Genomic DNA, 15,578 nt, shown 5'->3' with positions numbered 1-15,578 from the left:
GGTTCTTATTATTTCTGTATTCCTGTCCTCCCTTCCCAAAGACTTTGTTTCTATTTTTTCTTTGTCTCATAATTTTTCCTTTCCCTTCTTTTCTTTCCCCTACCCCTCCGACTTCCCCTACCCCATTGGACCTTTTCTTCCTATTTCACATTATCAGTTATTAATTTTAATCATTTTAGTCCTTATTTACAATTTCAGTTTCTCACACCAGAGAAACTATTTGGTATTTACACATGTGTGTATTATTTCACTTAAGAGTATGGCCTCAATATGCATCCATTTACTTATAAATGTCTCTAGTTTGTCATTCTTTATGACTTACTAGTACTCCATTAAAAAAAAAACCACATCTTCTTTATCCAGTTTCCAGTTGATGGGCACTTGGGCTGTTTCCAAGCTTTATCTATTACAAACTGTGCCGCTATAAACATGGGTGCACATATATCACTGTAGTATGATTCTTTTAATTCTTTTGGGAAGATACCCAGAAGAGGAACAGCTGGGTCTAATGGGACCTCTAGCCCTAGTTCTTTGAGGTATTTCCATGCTGATTTCCACAGTGATTGCACCAGTCTGCACTCCCACCAACAATGGAGAAGGGTTCCTTTCTCCCCACACCCCCACTAGCATTTGTTATTGGTTGATTTCTTAATAGCAGCCATTATTTCTGGGGTGAGGTAGAATCTCAGTGTTGTTTTCATCTGCATCTCTCGAATGACCAGTGATGTTGAACATTTCTTCACATTTTATTTGCTGCTTTTATTTGTTTGTCTGAGAAATGTCTGTTCATTTCAGATGCCCAGTTTTGAATTGGGTCTTTAAATTTTGGGGTTCTGATTATTTTCAGTTCTTTATATATTCTAGATAGTAGTCCTTTGTCTGAGGTACAGCTGCTAAAATTTTTTCCCACATTGTAGGTTGTCTCTTGGCTCTGATGATGGTTTCTCTTGCTGTGCAGGAGCTTTTTAATAAGATGAGATCCCAGTTGTTGATTCTTTGTGCTAGATCCTGTGCTACTGAGGTTTTTTTGTTCATAAAGTCTTTTCCTATGCCAGTGTCTTCAAGAGTTCTATCTAACCTATCTTCCAGCAAGTTTAGTGTTTCTGTTTTAATATTTAGATCTTTAATACACTTCAATCTTAGTTTAGTGCATGGTGAAAGCTATGGGTCTAGTTTTAATCTGTGGCAGATTGAAATCCAGTTTTTTTTTTTAACACCTTTTATTGAATAGGCTATCTTTCCTCCAGTGAGAGTGGTTGTCTCCTTTGTCAAAGACGAGGTGGCTGAGTATGTCTGGAGTTGTTTCTGCATCTTCTAATCTACTCCACTCATCCCCAGGTCTGTTTCTTTGCCAGTACCATGCTGTTTTTATCCCAGGAGCTTTGTAGTATAGTTTCAAGTTGGGGATTGTGATACCCCCTCCCATGTCTCTGTTGCCTAGAATTGCTTTTGCTATTCTAGGTCTCTTCTGATTCCAAATGAATTTTTGGATTGTTTTCTCTAGTTCTGTGAAATATATTATTGGAATTTCAATTGGCATTGTGTTAAATCTATATAGCAGATTTGGAAGTACAGCCATTTTCACTATATTGGTTCTTCCTACCCAGGAAAAGGGACATCTTTCCATTTTCTTATATAATCTTTGATCTCTTTTTTCAGAGTGCTGTAGTTTTCAGTGTAGAGGCATTTTGCTTCCTTTATTAGATTCATTCCTAGATATTCATATTTTTGGATGCTAGTATAAAAGGAATTTTTCCCCTAATTTCTCTCTCAGTGAGTCTGTTATTTGTGTACAAGAAGGCTCTTGTTTTCTGAATGTTGACCTTGTATCCAGCTACTCTATTGAATCTTTCAATTAAGTCTAGAAGTCTTTTGGTGGAGTTTTTTGGGTCTTCTATAAAAAGTATCATATTGTCAGCAAATAATGACAGTTTAACTTCATCCTTTCCTATCTGTATTCCTTTTGTTTCTTTCTCTTTTCTAATTGCTTTGGCTAATGTTTCCAAAACTATATGAACAAGAGTGGTGATAGTGGGCATCATTGTCTTGTTCCTGATTTTAGCATGAAAGTTTTCAGTTTTTGACCATTTAGTATGATGTTGGCTGTTGGTTTTTCATAGATAGCCTTAATCAGGTTGAGATAAAGACCTTCTATTCCAGTTTTCTGTAGGGTTGTTATCATGAATGCATGCTGGATCTTGTCAAATCCCTTTTCTGCATCTATTGAGATGATCATATGGTTTTTATTCTGTTAATATAGTGTATTACATTTATTGATGTATGTATGTTGAACCATCCTTGCATCCCTGGGATAAATCCAACTTGATCAGGGTGTATGATTTTCTTGATGACTCTCTGTATTCTGTTTGCCAGTATCTTGTTGAGGATATTTGCATCTATGTTCATTAGGGAGATTGGCCTGTAGTTCTCTTTTTCGGTTAGGTCTTTTCCTGGTTTTGGAATCAAAGTAACACTTGCTTCCAGGAATGAATTTGAAAGTATTACTTCCCTTTCAGTTTTCTTCATGAGTTTAATGAGTAATGGCAATAGTTCTTCTTTAAATGTCTTAGAATTCAGCAGTGAAGCCATCAGGACCTGAGCTTTTTTTTGTTGGTAAATTTTTTATTACATTTTCAATTTCACTCATTGTAATTGGGGTGTTTAGAATTTCTATATCTTCATTTAATTTTTGCAATTTGTATGTATCTAGGAATCTGCCCATTTCTTCTGTGTTTTCCATTGTATTAGAGTAGAGGTTCTGGAAGTAGGTATTGATGATCCTCTGGATTTCTGGTGGATCTGTTGTGATTTCACTTTTTTTGTTCTTAATTGCATGGATTTGAGTCTTTTCTTTCCTTTTTTGATAAGGTTGGCTAAAGGTTTATTGATTTTATTCTTTTGAAAAAGCAACTCTTTGATTCATTGATTTTTTTTTTTTTGTATCGTTCTCTTAGTCTCCATTGCATTGATTTTTGCTCTGATCTTTAGAATTTCCTCCTTTGTAGGAGGTTTGGGTTTGTTATGCTCTTCTTTTTCTAGGAGCTTGAGCTTCTGCATTAGGTTATTTGAGTTCTCTCTGATTTCCTAATATGGGCATTGACTGCTATGAATTTCCCTTGTAGAGTTGCTTTCATTGTGTCCCATAGATTCTTGTACGTTGGACTGGCATTATCATTTACTTGTAGAAAATGTCTAATTTCTTCTTTAATTTCCTCTGTGACCCATTGGTTCTTCAGGGGGGGTGTCAATTTCCATGTGTTCGTGGAGGTTTTGCAGTTTCTTACGTAACTGATCTCTAGTTTTCTTGCACTATGGTCTGAAAATATACAGGGAATAACTTACATTTACTTAGACATGTCCTATGAGCTAGGATGTGGTCTATTTTGGAAAATGACCCACGTGCAGCCAAAACGAATGTACATTCTGATTTTCTTGTGTAGTACACTCTGTAAACATCTATTAATTCCATTTGTTCAATAGCTTGGTTCAGTTCTAGAATTCCGTTGTTAATTTTTTGTCTAGATGATCTGTCTATTTGTGACAGTGGGGTATTGAGGTCCCCCACTACAATTATATTAGTGCTTATTTGGTTTTTCATGTCCATTAATATTTGTTTTGTATAGTTGGGGGCATTTGTATTTGGTGCATATATATGTAGGATTATCATGTCTTTCTCTTGGATTGTTCCCTTCACAAGGATGTAGTGACCATCTTTGTTTCTGTTAATTATTGTTGGTTTGAAATCTATTTTGTCTGCAAATAAGATTGCTACCCTGCTTTTTTCCAGGTTCCTGTGGTGTGGAGAACTGTTTTCCATCCTTTTACTTTCAGTCTATGAATTTCTTTTTGAGTTAGATGTGTTTCTTGTACACAGCATATTGTTGGATTTTGTTTCTTAATCCATTCTACCAGCCTATTTCTTTTGATTGGTGAATTGAGGCCATTTACATTGATGGTTACAATTGATAGATATTGACTCAACCTTGTCATGATGTTTTACTGTTGTTGGCTCTTTTATTTTTTATTTTTCCCCCTCTCCCTTTAGTTTCTTGCCTTGCCTGGTGGCTCCCCTCTGTTTTGCCTCACGGAGTTGTGACCTTCATTGTCTTTTTCTAGGATATTGTTTAGAATTGTTTGGAGTGCTGGTTTGGTGTTCATGAAATTTCTCAGGTGTTCTTTGTCATGGAAGTATCTAATTTCCCCATCAATTTTGAAAGATAATTTTGCTTGATACAACAGTGTAGGTTGGAAGTTATTTTCTGTTAGGGCTTGAAATACTTCACTCCAGGCTCTCCTTGACTTGTGTTGAGAAGTCGCCTGTGTTTCTGACGGCTTTTCCTTTGTAGGTAATTTGTTTCTTTTCTCTAACTGCTTGAATTATTTTGTTCTTCTGTTGGGTTTCTGGGATATTTCTACTATATGTCTGGGTGTAGATTTTTTTGGGGGGGTGGTACCAGGGATCAAACTTGGGTCTTTGTGCTTGTGCAGCAGGCAGCAAAACCACTGAGCTATATCCCTCCCCCTGTAGATTTTTTTTTTTTATCATGGCTAGATGGAGTTCTGTATGGCTCACTTATCTGTGTGTCCAATTCTCTACCTCTGTCTGGTAAGTTTTCTACTATTACTTCTGTGAAAAGTTTTTTATGTCAATTATACTTTGTTCTGCTTTTTTTTTTTTTTTAATTTTTTTTTTTTTTTTTGGTACCAGGGATTGAACTCGGGTCCTTGCGCTTGCACAGCAGTCAGCGAAACCGCTGAGCTAAATCCCTGTCCTACTGTTTTGTGGACTCCTATCAGTCTTATGTTATTCTTCTTTGCATCATCTAGCAGCTGCTGGATTGATTTCTCATGGTCCCTTACTATTTTTAAGAAATCTCTGTTTTCATGGTTGCTAACTGCAATCCTGTCTTCTATGTCTGATATTCTGTCTTCACATTCCCTTAATCTGTTTTGAATACTTCCAGTGGAGTTTTTATTCTCATGCATATCTGTTTGAATCTGTTTCATGGATTCCATTTCTTATGTTGGGTGATCATGCTTTCCATTTCTTTCTTATGGTGGGCATTCATGGCTTCCAGTATGTTTCTGAACTCATCTATTTTTTTATCTGTTCCTGTTCTAGAGCCTATAAACATGTCTTTCACTCTGCTCACCATCTCTGTAGTTATCTGGGAAATTATTTCATTTTTGAATTTTTCTAGGGCATCATTCATCTCTTTTGTTACTTCCTGTGGTATCAGTCCAGGGTGTCCAGGTTATTGATTATCAGACTTTTCCACTTTGTTTCCCCCAGAATTTACCTTTGGTGGGGTGGAAGTCTGAGTTTGTGCCTTGGTTAAATGCCTTCTCATTTTTCTTTTTGGTGCTGTCCTTGGTTTAATTCCTGGGTTGAGACTTCAAAATTGCTTATTGTAAGTATCTTTGTTGCTTGTATTTAGAACCCTTATGGAATGATTGCTTCTTAAAGGTGTCTTCCATGCATAGCTGGTCTTTAGATTTTGAGTCTCTAATGACTCTGAAGCTGTCTCATTTTCATTTTACCAGAAGGTTAACTGATTAGATCAATCACAACACCTTGGCCCAAGTGATACAATCAGCAGCACCATAGCATCAAGTACATCTTAGAAAATGACAATTTGTGGTAATTATTAATCTATCACCTTTAACTGTGTGAATTAATTCAAAATTGAGGACCAACCCAACATATGTTTATAGTCAATAAACTCTTCGATATAGCAACTTTACCCTTTGGGATGGGGAGTTAGAGGGATTTGGGAAGGAAGGGATAGATAGGTAGAAGGATAGGGAAAGGTTAGCAATAAGGCTAGAGGACACAGGCAAGATAAGGAAAAAAAGAAGAAGAGAAAAATAAAGAAGAAATCCAAATTAAGGCCAGAATAGGAATAAAAAGGGAGATGAAGAACAATGTGGGACACCAAGAAAGCAAGTATGAGAAAGAGAGAAAAAGAAGAGAAAAGAAAGAAAAAAGAGAAGAGAAAAATTAAAATTGAAAAAGAGTAAAAAAAAGAAAAATTAAAAATAAGAGCAAAATAATAATAATAATTTTTAAAATAACAAATAACAGATCAAAATGAAAGGCCTCCTTCAGGGTATATCTCTGCTGTTACAATAGACAACGTGGGCAGCATTGTGCAGATATAAGTCAATGAGTCTCAGCAAGCCAGTTCCAGACACATGAGATTCAGGCAAATTTTTGGCTGCAAGTCCCAAGGTGAGCTCCCTGTCCTCCTGCAGGGTTGAACTCTGCAAGGTTTTACTTCAGGTTTCAGCTGCCCTTCCCCTGAAGATAGTCCAGGTTCTGATGGGAGGCGATGATCCCCCTAACTTACCAAGTATGGTGGTCTGGTGTGTCTTTATTGCAGAGATCCTCTTCACTTTTCCAGTGGGCCTCAGTTTTCGTCAAGGAGCCTGAGAGAGGCCCTCTGTGTATTGTTCTCTTCTGCTGTATCTTCTGGAATTCAGGACAATGACCGTTATGACCCCTTGTGCTTTGGTGGTGTGGAACCAGGTAGCAGGACAGCCAAGCTGGTCACTGTGGATGTGGCAAGGGGTCCTCACTATCTGGCTGGTCGCCTGTGGGCGTGGCATGGGTTGGATGAAGCCGGGCTCCAGGTGGCCAGGGACCTCTCCGCTTGTCTGGCTAAGCTCTATTTTTTATTTTGAGACACAATCTTGTCAAGTTGCTCAGGCTCACTGCAAATTAGCGATCTTCCTGCCTCAGTCTTCTATGTAGATGGGATAATAGGCATGTGTCACTGCACCCTACTCATCTTTGTTTCATTGGCCACTCAAATAGTGTTGGTGATGCATCTTTACAAAATGCTGAGCAACTCCTGGCAAAATTCCAAATATAACAAAATGCTGTGTTTCTTTTTTTTTTTTTTTGTACCAGGGATCGAACTCTGGTCCTTGCGCTTGCAAGGCAGGCGACGGAACCACTGAGCTAAATCCCTGGCCCAAAAATGCTGTCTTTTGATTCCTCTATCTAGTCCTTTCATTTTTAAGCATAAGGATTTTTAAATCATGCAAAAATTTCTTTGTATGTAAAATGGAATTTGGTTCCAGTATCAAGTAATTATAAAGAAGTTTGTCACTCGGGTGATTCATGGGACATTTCAAAGTTGAATAGTGTGTGGTACAGTACTTCATTTAGAAGGATTGTGTTGGACGCGGCATGACGTATCTTTGGACTGGACCTCTGTCTACTCTGGCCAGCCGCCTTCTCCCACGGCTCTAACAACTGCATTTATCAATTGCCCGCTAGAAGGTAGCACTCTTCCCTGTCAAAAAACATTGCTCTAAGGCAGCCTTTCTCAGACCTAGCACTTTTTAGCGTTTTGGGCCAGGAGAGTCTTTGTTGTAGAGGCTGTGCTGCACACTGGAAGACGTTTAGCAGAGTCTCTGGCTGGCAGCTACCAGATGCCATTGCACTCCCTGAACTGTAAAAACAAAACCTGACTTCAGGTATTGCCAGATGTCTCCTGGAGGACAAAGTTGCTCCAGCGTTCAGAAGCCCTATTCTGAGATCTCTACCACCTCCCAAAATCTATCATTAGAATGATACCATATTAGTTAATATAGATAAAATATTGCATTCCACATTAGTCGACATTAGTTTTCCTGCCAGGCTCACCTAGTAAGTGAAGCTTGTAATAATGCCTCATGCTTATTTTTTCCAGTTATTTAATACTGGAATTATTTATATTGTCAGGCTTTAAAGAGGTATGAACCATATGCAGGATAAAATGATAAATTTCATAGAACAAGAGCATAGAAAAGTAGAATTTCAAGAAAGACTGCCTTGAAAAGGTCCTTTGGTAAGTAAGAATTCACTGAATTCCTCTCTGACAAATTTGACATTAATGTTAAAGGTTACAAAATCAGAATTTTTGTTCTCCCAGAAATATTAGAAATTTAGTGGGTACCTTTACAGATGAGAAAAAAGTTAGATGTTAAAGCGCATCCACAGTGTAGCTGTGGACTAAGACTTTAATTGATGTCTTAGGAGTCCTCTGTGCTGCTCTTTGTGAGGCTGTTTGTAAAATATTTTTAGAGTTCTGCTAGCCCTGAACCTTGATAGGAAATAAACGACAAAATAATATTTTTCTCCTAAACCTTGATCTTTATTATGCATGCCAAGAAAAATAAGGCAGAAGGTTCACTACCATGGAATTTGCATGCATAGATTAAGCACAGAGATCTTTTTAATACTAACATTTATGACAACATTTACATAGGGCTTCTTTTGGACTAGGCTAAATTGTTCTAAAACTATACCTTTCTAATCCTAACAACTACCTATGTAATAGGTACTATTGTCATGCTCTTCATGTAGATGAGGTACTGAGATCTTAAGAAACTTCACCCCCCTGGGGAGGAATAAAAGAGAGAAGGGAAGAATGAACTTTTCTAAGATCCATGAGAATAAGTGGCTCTGAGCTGGGATCTGAAGCTGGGTATCGTACTCCTCCTGACTGCCTCCAGTCGACTTGCTTCAATCCTTAAGTACTGAACTGAGTGAGAATAGATTAGTATTACACCCTGTTGGTGAAACTGACATTCTCAGAAGCTCAACATTGGGAAAGCTTCAAACCTGAACCCTTACAGAACACCTCATATTTTCTTCAAAGATTAAATCATTCTTCAGACTTCTGCAGCATTTACACCGAAGGTGAACTTGCTTTTTATAGGCTGTAAGAGCTTCTTTCATCTCCGAAACACAGTAAAGCAAAGCTCTGGTATGAAGTTCCTAGCAGGACCAGGGCCTGAAATGAAAGGATTATATAAAGTCGTTTTCCTTGTTTGTTTCACCCTTTGTTTTTACCCCAGAGGAAGGAGAGAGGATTTTGAAATCTTTTATTGCAAAATGAGTTTGAAGTAGACACAAATAATATATATGATTGACAGCTAGAGGAAACAAAGAACAAAATCTAACCCTTAGTTCAGAAAGACACTTGAAGGAAAAACATACATTTATATTGGTTGAGGAACAAGTGGATAAAAACCTTTCAGACATAATATATTACAAAAAATAGAATGAGAGGTTTAGAAATATTTCCAAAGTCAATATTAGGTTCTTAAATTGCAGGTGGCAGAAAAGTCAGAATCAATTAACTTTTGTTTTCTCAGAGTCCTTGATCCACTTCTCTTCTCTCTACTTTTATTTATTGCTAGATATGGGTGAAGCTATTATGTTGGCTTCTTTCCTCTAGTATTTTTTATTTGTTTTTGTTAAGTTTCTAGAAACTGAGCTTCTGTGAAAAAGCTTTTTGAGATACTTTTTTCTTCTACCATAATCTCTGGATTGTTGATTGTGTCTGAGACACTAATGGGCCTTCATTTCCATGTTTTTATTTCTAAGTTGGGAGTGTCACTTTTACACCGTCTCAAAGACAGAAGCTTGCTGGGAAAGTTGTATGGCGAGGTATGCTTCTATGTGGGCCATTCAACAGCAGGAAGAGAAAAAAGCTCCAATAAAAATAAAAAGTTTTCATTCAGTGCGATCTCAGCTGGTGTGTTCATATGATTCAGTTCATTCATTTGCCTTTTGAAGTGAGTGTTTTAAGTTTGTTTTTGTGATCAGAATCAGTCATATAATCTGTGGAGCTTTATTCAAAATGAAAATTTAGGTAGGGTTGCCACGAATAAAAGTAGAAGATGCCTACTTTAATAAATAATTTTTAGTGTGATTATGTCCCAAATATCATAGATTATTTAGTGTTCCCTCATCAAAAATTATTTTAAATGACTATTGCATAATTCCACCTTCACTTTCAGTAAAAGAAAAAATTAAAACTCATCTGAGTTGCAAAAGAATGTTTCCTACACTAAAATCATTCCTCAGTTTTTTAATGGGGCACCAGTGGTAAAAATTATCCCTTTCTTTGGGCCTCCAGATGTTGTTTCCACCTAAGAAAAGTTCCGTGGTAAAACTAAGCCTGAAAACCAAGATAGAAAAAGAAAATTTGTAGATTCTAGACTTGTTCTCAGGCAGTTGAGCTTTAGCAAAGAATACAAATGAAGACTGAGCATCTAGAAACTAATTCTCTCAAAATTACCTCTGTGCCTTTTGCTCCTTGGAAAGTCTTTAGATGTCTTCTGGGATTAGCATGCAGCCATCTGAAGGCTGCTGGTCTAGGACTTGGAGGGGAAAATGCGGCCAGCCCTGCGTCTGCCATGGAGGTGTGGTCCTGCTGGGGGGGGGGGGCTCCTGCAGACCTGATTGCGCGACAGGCTTGTGGCTCACCTTAGTTCTCGCATCAGTTTAGATTTCTGCATGATTTACCCCACCTTCTCTCCACCCTTGCCTCTCACCCCCTTCTCTCCGGGTGACACCTGGGCTCCATCTACTGCTTCTGCCTCAGGACCATCGTCAGACTCTTTGGTGGCCTGGGACGCAGGTTCACTGTTTCCCTCCCCCGCCTGCAGACCTCGGGCCTTAGGTTTTCTTGGTGCCTACACCCTGGACAGATTTATGTACCACTGTTATAAGCTCTCACACCACCCTTTCCCTTTCCGTGTACAGTACGTATTATAAAAAGTAATTAATTAACTTTAAATACTTATTAGGGTAATGACTGATTATGGGTCTTCTTTGTCTTCTGAGGGCAGGTATCATGCATATTTGCTTTAACCGTGCATTCCCAGCCCAGAATATTCCCTCTTCCACACAGAGGGTGTTTATTATATAGTTGTTGAATGAGTTATAAAGGAAGGGAAGCCAAAATTTATTAGAATATGGCTTTGCATCAGCCACTAGGTTAGCATTTTACCATGTATTATCGCATTGAACTCTCAAGAAGTCACTTGGGAATATGTGATCTCATTTAGAGACAAGCAAACTGTCATTAGTATTTATTGATTAATTGGATTCTTTTAGGCAGATCAAGTGTTTGAGCAGAGGTGGAGAGTATTGTATGCTATGCTGAAGATTTGGAATTTCTGGGAAACATTAGTGATTTTCAATATTGATAGAAATTAGAATCACATGGAAGATTTAAAGAAGGAAATGGAGGAGGAGGAGGAGGAGGAGGCTGGGAATCATTGTCTGCCTGTAATTAGTTTAGGGTTAGACAGGACACTTTATAAAACTTCCCAAAGTGCACAGAACTAGTTGAGAAGTGAAAGTATATTAAAGCCTAGCAGCATCAATACCAACTGGGAACTTGTAGAATGCAGATTCTAAGTCTTCATCCCAGTTTTATTTAAAAGGTAAAAAGAAGCATTTCTTAGCATCTGTGTTTCTAGCAAGCCTATGGGGTAAATCTAATACCCTTTAGAGTTTGAGAACCTCTGCTATCAACAAGTGAAAACTGTTAAAAAGCTTTGAGACTTTTGTAGTTTAGAAGAGAACTGCGGTAGGTATTGAAGAGGGATTGAATAAGGACAGACTGACACATGTGGAGTAAGGAGATGGGAGAAGAACTGGGGCAGTGTCCAAGGCAATGAAGGGAGCTGATCGATTCAGGAAATGTTTCAGAGACAGAACTGATGGAATTTGGTGACTGATTGCTTGCTTTGGGCAGCTTGAGTGGAGAGCAAGGTCAAAAAAATGTGAAATTTCTTTCTGATTTGGTTAAGTGATACCATTAAACAAGGCAGAAGTATCTTCTGAAAGTGTAAGTCTAGGGGAGACTGTTACAGTGCTGACTATGAGCAGCCTTTAAGTACTGAGGCATAGATTTCCTGTTTTGGAAATTTGGTGTTGGATTTTTGGAAACAAATGTGGATTGAGGTATGGAATTGGCAATTCTCACCTTGTACTTAAATTTTTAAAAATCATTCATGCAAATGCTTATATAGTATACATACTAAATAACTTTTGAACCATCTGTTTAATTTCAAACTGAGCCAAAGATGTTAAACTTCATACAAATCTGTATCTCCTACACTTGGATCATTTACATGAACTTATTTTTAGTAATTAGCAGAATTTGTAGAATATGCTAGCAGAATTGTGATAAAATAAAAGTTACTTTTTGTAAACTTAGTGTTCTATTATTGGGTCAAGCTTACACCAAACATATTGATTTTCAGAGAAAGAATACAGAGGGGAAGAGCAAGACTAAATTTTGCATTGCAGCTATTAAAGGAGGCATTTAAATTTTTAAAAATTTTTCTTAGTACCTGTTTGCAGTACATAATGATTCAGTTTTGTGTTATGAGTAAGCCCATAGATTCTGGAGCCATAGTGAATTTCCCTCACTTCCGTAAAGTGTGACTTTGGACATAAGTTACTTAAGTAACTTTCTGTGCCTAAATTTTGTTCTGTGAAAATTGCAGTACTTAGTATTAGCATATCATAGATTTTTTAAAAAAGGATTAGTAAGTTAACATCTATAAAAATACTTTTTTTTTTAGTTTAGTAGACATTTATTCCTTTAAACAACCTTTACACACAAAATGTATGGGCCCTGCATTTTATTGAAAGCTCAGGTCTCAAGGTTTTGTCTGTTAACATGTATTTTCTGGAAATCAACTGACCCTTCTGAAATCCCTATAGAAAGAAAAATTGGTACATGGAAAGCATCAATTACATTTTGAAATTAGGACCCCCCCCCCATTCTTAGGCCAGAAAACCCAGAATTTGAAAAAATTAAAGGGCAATTTCTTCCACACTCAAATTTCACCTGGGAAATAGTACCTGTCTACTGGAAGACACAACTGAATTGAAACGTGGTCTTTGTAGAATAGCAAATTTTTTGAAAAGTACAGTAGTCTGACCAGGGATGAGAAAACAGACAAGATTAAAAAGCCATCAACTTGCAGTGACACCAACTGCCTTAATGTTCTTCTGGAAGTGGATAAATCAAGTTGACCCAAGACAGTTTGCTGGGTACATAAAACATACCTTTAAATGGCCAATACTTTCCCACCATGTAGCTACAGGGTTCAAAGTATTCTAAGCTAGTTACTGAATGGCCTCTTGGATTACCAGCTTTCCACCCTTACCTTCATGACTAGTTCACAAACCTAAAGGTAAATTCATTTACCTAATACTCAATATCTATCAAATTCAGAATTCCATGGAGCCAAATGAGTGAACCAGGAATTTGGACACTTTATGTGAACTTACTTGGTATTGTGGAGACAGGCAATTTTGTTTAAGCTAAGCCAAATTCATTTCATTTCCAAGAGAAAACTCTTGCAACAGGTTTAATCTTTTGAGCTCCCATCTTTTCTACATATGATCATGATACAGGGTTATCTGATTTCAAGTTTGTATTTGCCAAACTCAAAAAACCAGCCACTTCAAAACAGCAGAGCATTGCATTTCTCCAATAAAGCTGTAGATTTCATTACATGCACCAAACAGATCTACAGGGCTAGTTTTAGCACTTCTCTTTTAAATAATTTTACACCCATTACATACACCACACAGCATGTTTTAAACACTGACCTATAACTCCCCAATAAGATAAAGCAAAGACAAAAAAGCTTATTAAAACAAATTTACACCATCACTTATAGTCTTCAAACATTATTGCACTTTAACTTTCATTTGACAAAGCATTCATGAAATAATCAGCAAACTATTTAACAAATAACACTTTTAAGCAGACGGGGCTGTCCTAAATTGTTTATTAGGTTATAAACTTTACAAACACTACTTCTATTAGAGGTAACGGTGGAGCTGGAGAGTATTGCGCCTTCTCCAAGCTCCCCGGCGAGAGCCACCAATAGTGTGGTGGAAGTTGTGGCCCTTTCCAAGGCCATGACTCTTGCGGCCTGCAGATGTCAGCCCACGCGTCTCCCTGTGCTTATGGACTGGTTTGGTGATCCACTGGGTGTCGGGATTTCTTCTAATGGCTTTGTGGAATGGATCAATGAGGATAACCTCAAAGAATTTGTATGTGGAATCTTCACCAACCCAGTAAGAATTCAGAACTCTTAGAGCCCCACAGTGGCGTCCAGCTCGCTCCTCAGCAACAGACTGACGGCTTCGTGCAAACTTTAGCTGGTTAACACAGTGATGGACAGGTTTGCCATAAGTCGCACCTTTAGGAACTGGGCGTGTCCGGCCACCACGGCGCACTCGAATCCTGTGTATGGCATGACCTTGTTTGGCCGTGTATCCCAGTCTCCGTGCTTTATCTGGCCAGGTGGGGCGGGGAGCCCTGTGCAGCGCAGAGAGCTGGCAGTACTGCCAGCAGCGGACCCTCAGAAGAAAGTGCATCACATCCGACTGCTTCTTCCTCAATAGCTCCTGGATGTACTTGTATGCACCCATCTTGGCTTACCTGATGGCTGCCGCCAGATGGAAAGGAAGCATATAAAAGTACTCTGAATAGTGCTTGGCATTTAGTTAGCTATAATTAAATGTAAGCTCTTATTACTATTAGTTTTACATTTCCAATTTTTAATATTGGAAACTTTTTCAGTCTTTGTCTATTCTAAATAGTTGCTATCAATACTTTCTTAGTGTCTTTATTTTTATTTCTATTAATTTTATGAACTCCTGAACGTGAAAGGGAATGATTACAAACCGTTAGATTTCTAGGAATTAAATTCTGAACCATTCATGGAAAAACTGTAGAAATGGACCAAAAATGTAGTGTAATTTCAAAATATATAGAAATTATAACTTACCTTTCAGCTTAGGTGCTTTTTTTAGCTCACAATTGGGGTTCAGGAAGGTACTAGGCTCCAAATTCTTCACAACTTTAAATCTTCACTCTAAGCAGAGTTCATAGCAATTTGAACAGAAACAAATAATTTACTTTTTTGATGCGTTGTATAAAGGTCAAGAATATATCATAAATACTGTACATCAAAAGTTATGAAGAAAACTACCAAGCAAAATATGATTATTAGTACTAAGAATACTGATAATGGCAAATCTCAAGAGATACAGTTGACCCTGTAGTGCAAGAAAAAGGGAGTGCTTCTGGAAACAAGAAAAGACTGTACATTTCCACCTGAGGTTTATAAATTAAGGCTGTTCATCACTGCTTCTGAGTTATAATGATCTGAATTTCACTTAAGATCTTGCCTTATTCTAGAAATCATTATGCTGGTGGAAAGATCAGGGAGAAATCCTTTGTCTTTAATTCCTCCTCAAAACAGTTTTTCAACCTTTTTTAGCTGGGTTGGGGGGTGGCAGAAAAGAATAGATGTAGCTCTTGGTATTGGTATTTCTAGCCCCTGCCAGACCCATGTAACTGTTCTAACTTGGGCATGTTCCAGTCATGTTCTAAATATAGCTACCACTATCCTGAACCACTTGGCATTCTCAAGTCCTGGGACTGGCACATGGTTTGGACAGATTTCCTGACCTCAGTAAAAGGCGTAGAAAAAGACATCATTCTAGTGCTCACGCTAAGTGTGACTAAGACCCCAATCAGCTTTACTTTTGGGGGAGGACTATTGTGCAATTCCTTACCAAAAAAAATCCATATTCCATCATACTTTTGTAGCTCCATGGGCATGGAAGTATTGGTGAATGAATGGAAAAGTCAACTATTTTTAGAGCTTTGTGGAGATTAAAAGAAATAATATTGGCTTTTTTCAGGGAATGTTGGGTAGTTCCAGCTTTTATTGATAGTCTGCCACCTAAA

The 15,578-nt window shown here is 37.8% G+C and overlaps 1 protein-coding gene and 1 pseudogene across 5 annotated transcripts in view; one reads left to right on the top strand and one right to left on the bottom strand.

Annotated features, from left to right (window-relative positions):
* The window catches only part of Pam (peptidylglycine alpha-amidating monooxygenase), a 326,641-nt gene that overhangs the window by 35,433 nt on the left and 275,630 nt on the right, over positions 1–15,578 (top strand). The window lies entirely within an intron of this gene.
* Positions 13,622–14,304, bottom strand: LOC101705985 (large ribosomal subunit protein eL15 pseudogene; annotated as a pseudogene).

This window comes from Heterocephalus glaber, unplaced genomic scaffold (genome assembly GCF_053883595.1).
Source record: "Heterocephalus glaber isolate CG9 unplaced genomic scaffold, H.glaber_assembly_v1.0 deba00001465, whole genome shotgun sequence".
In the NCBI taxonomy this organism is placed as follows: Eukaryota; Metazoa; Chordata; class Mammalia; order Rodentia; family Bathyergidae; genus Heterocephalus; species Heterocephalus glaber.
Note: the sequence above shows the minus strand (reverse complement) of the source record. Positions and strands in the feature narration are given on the sequence as shown.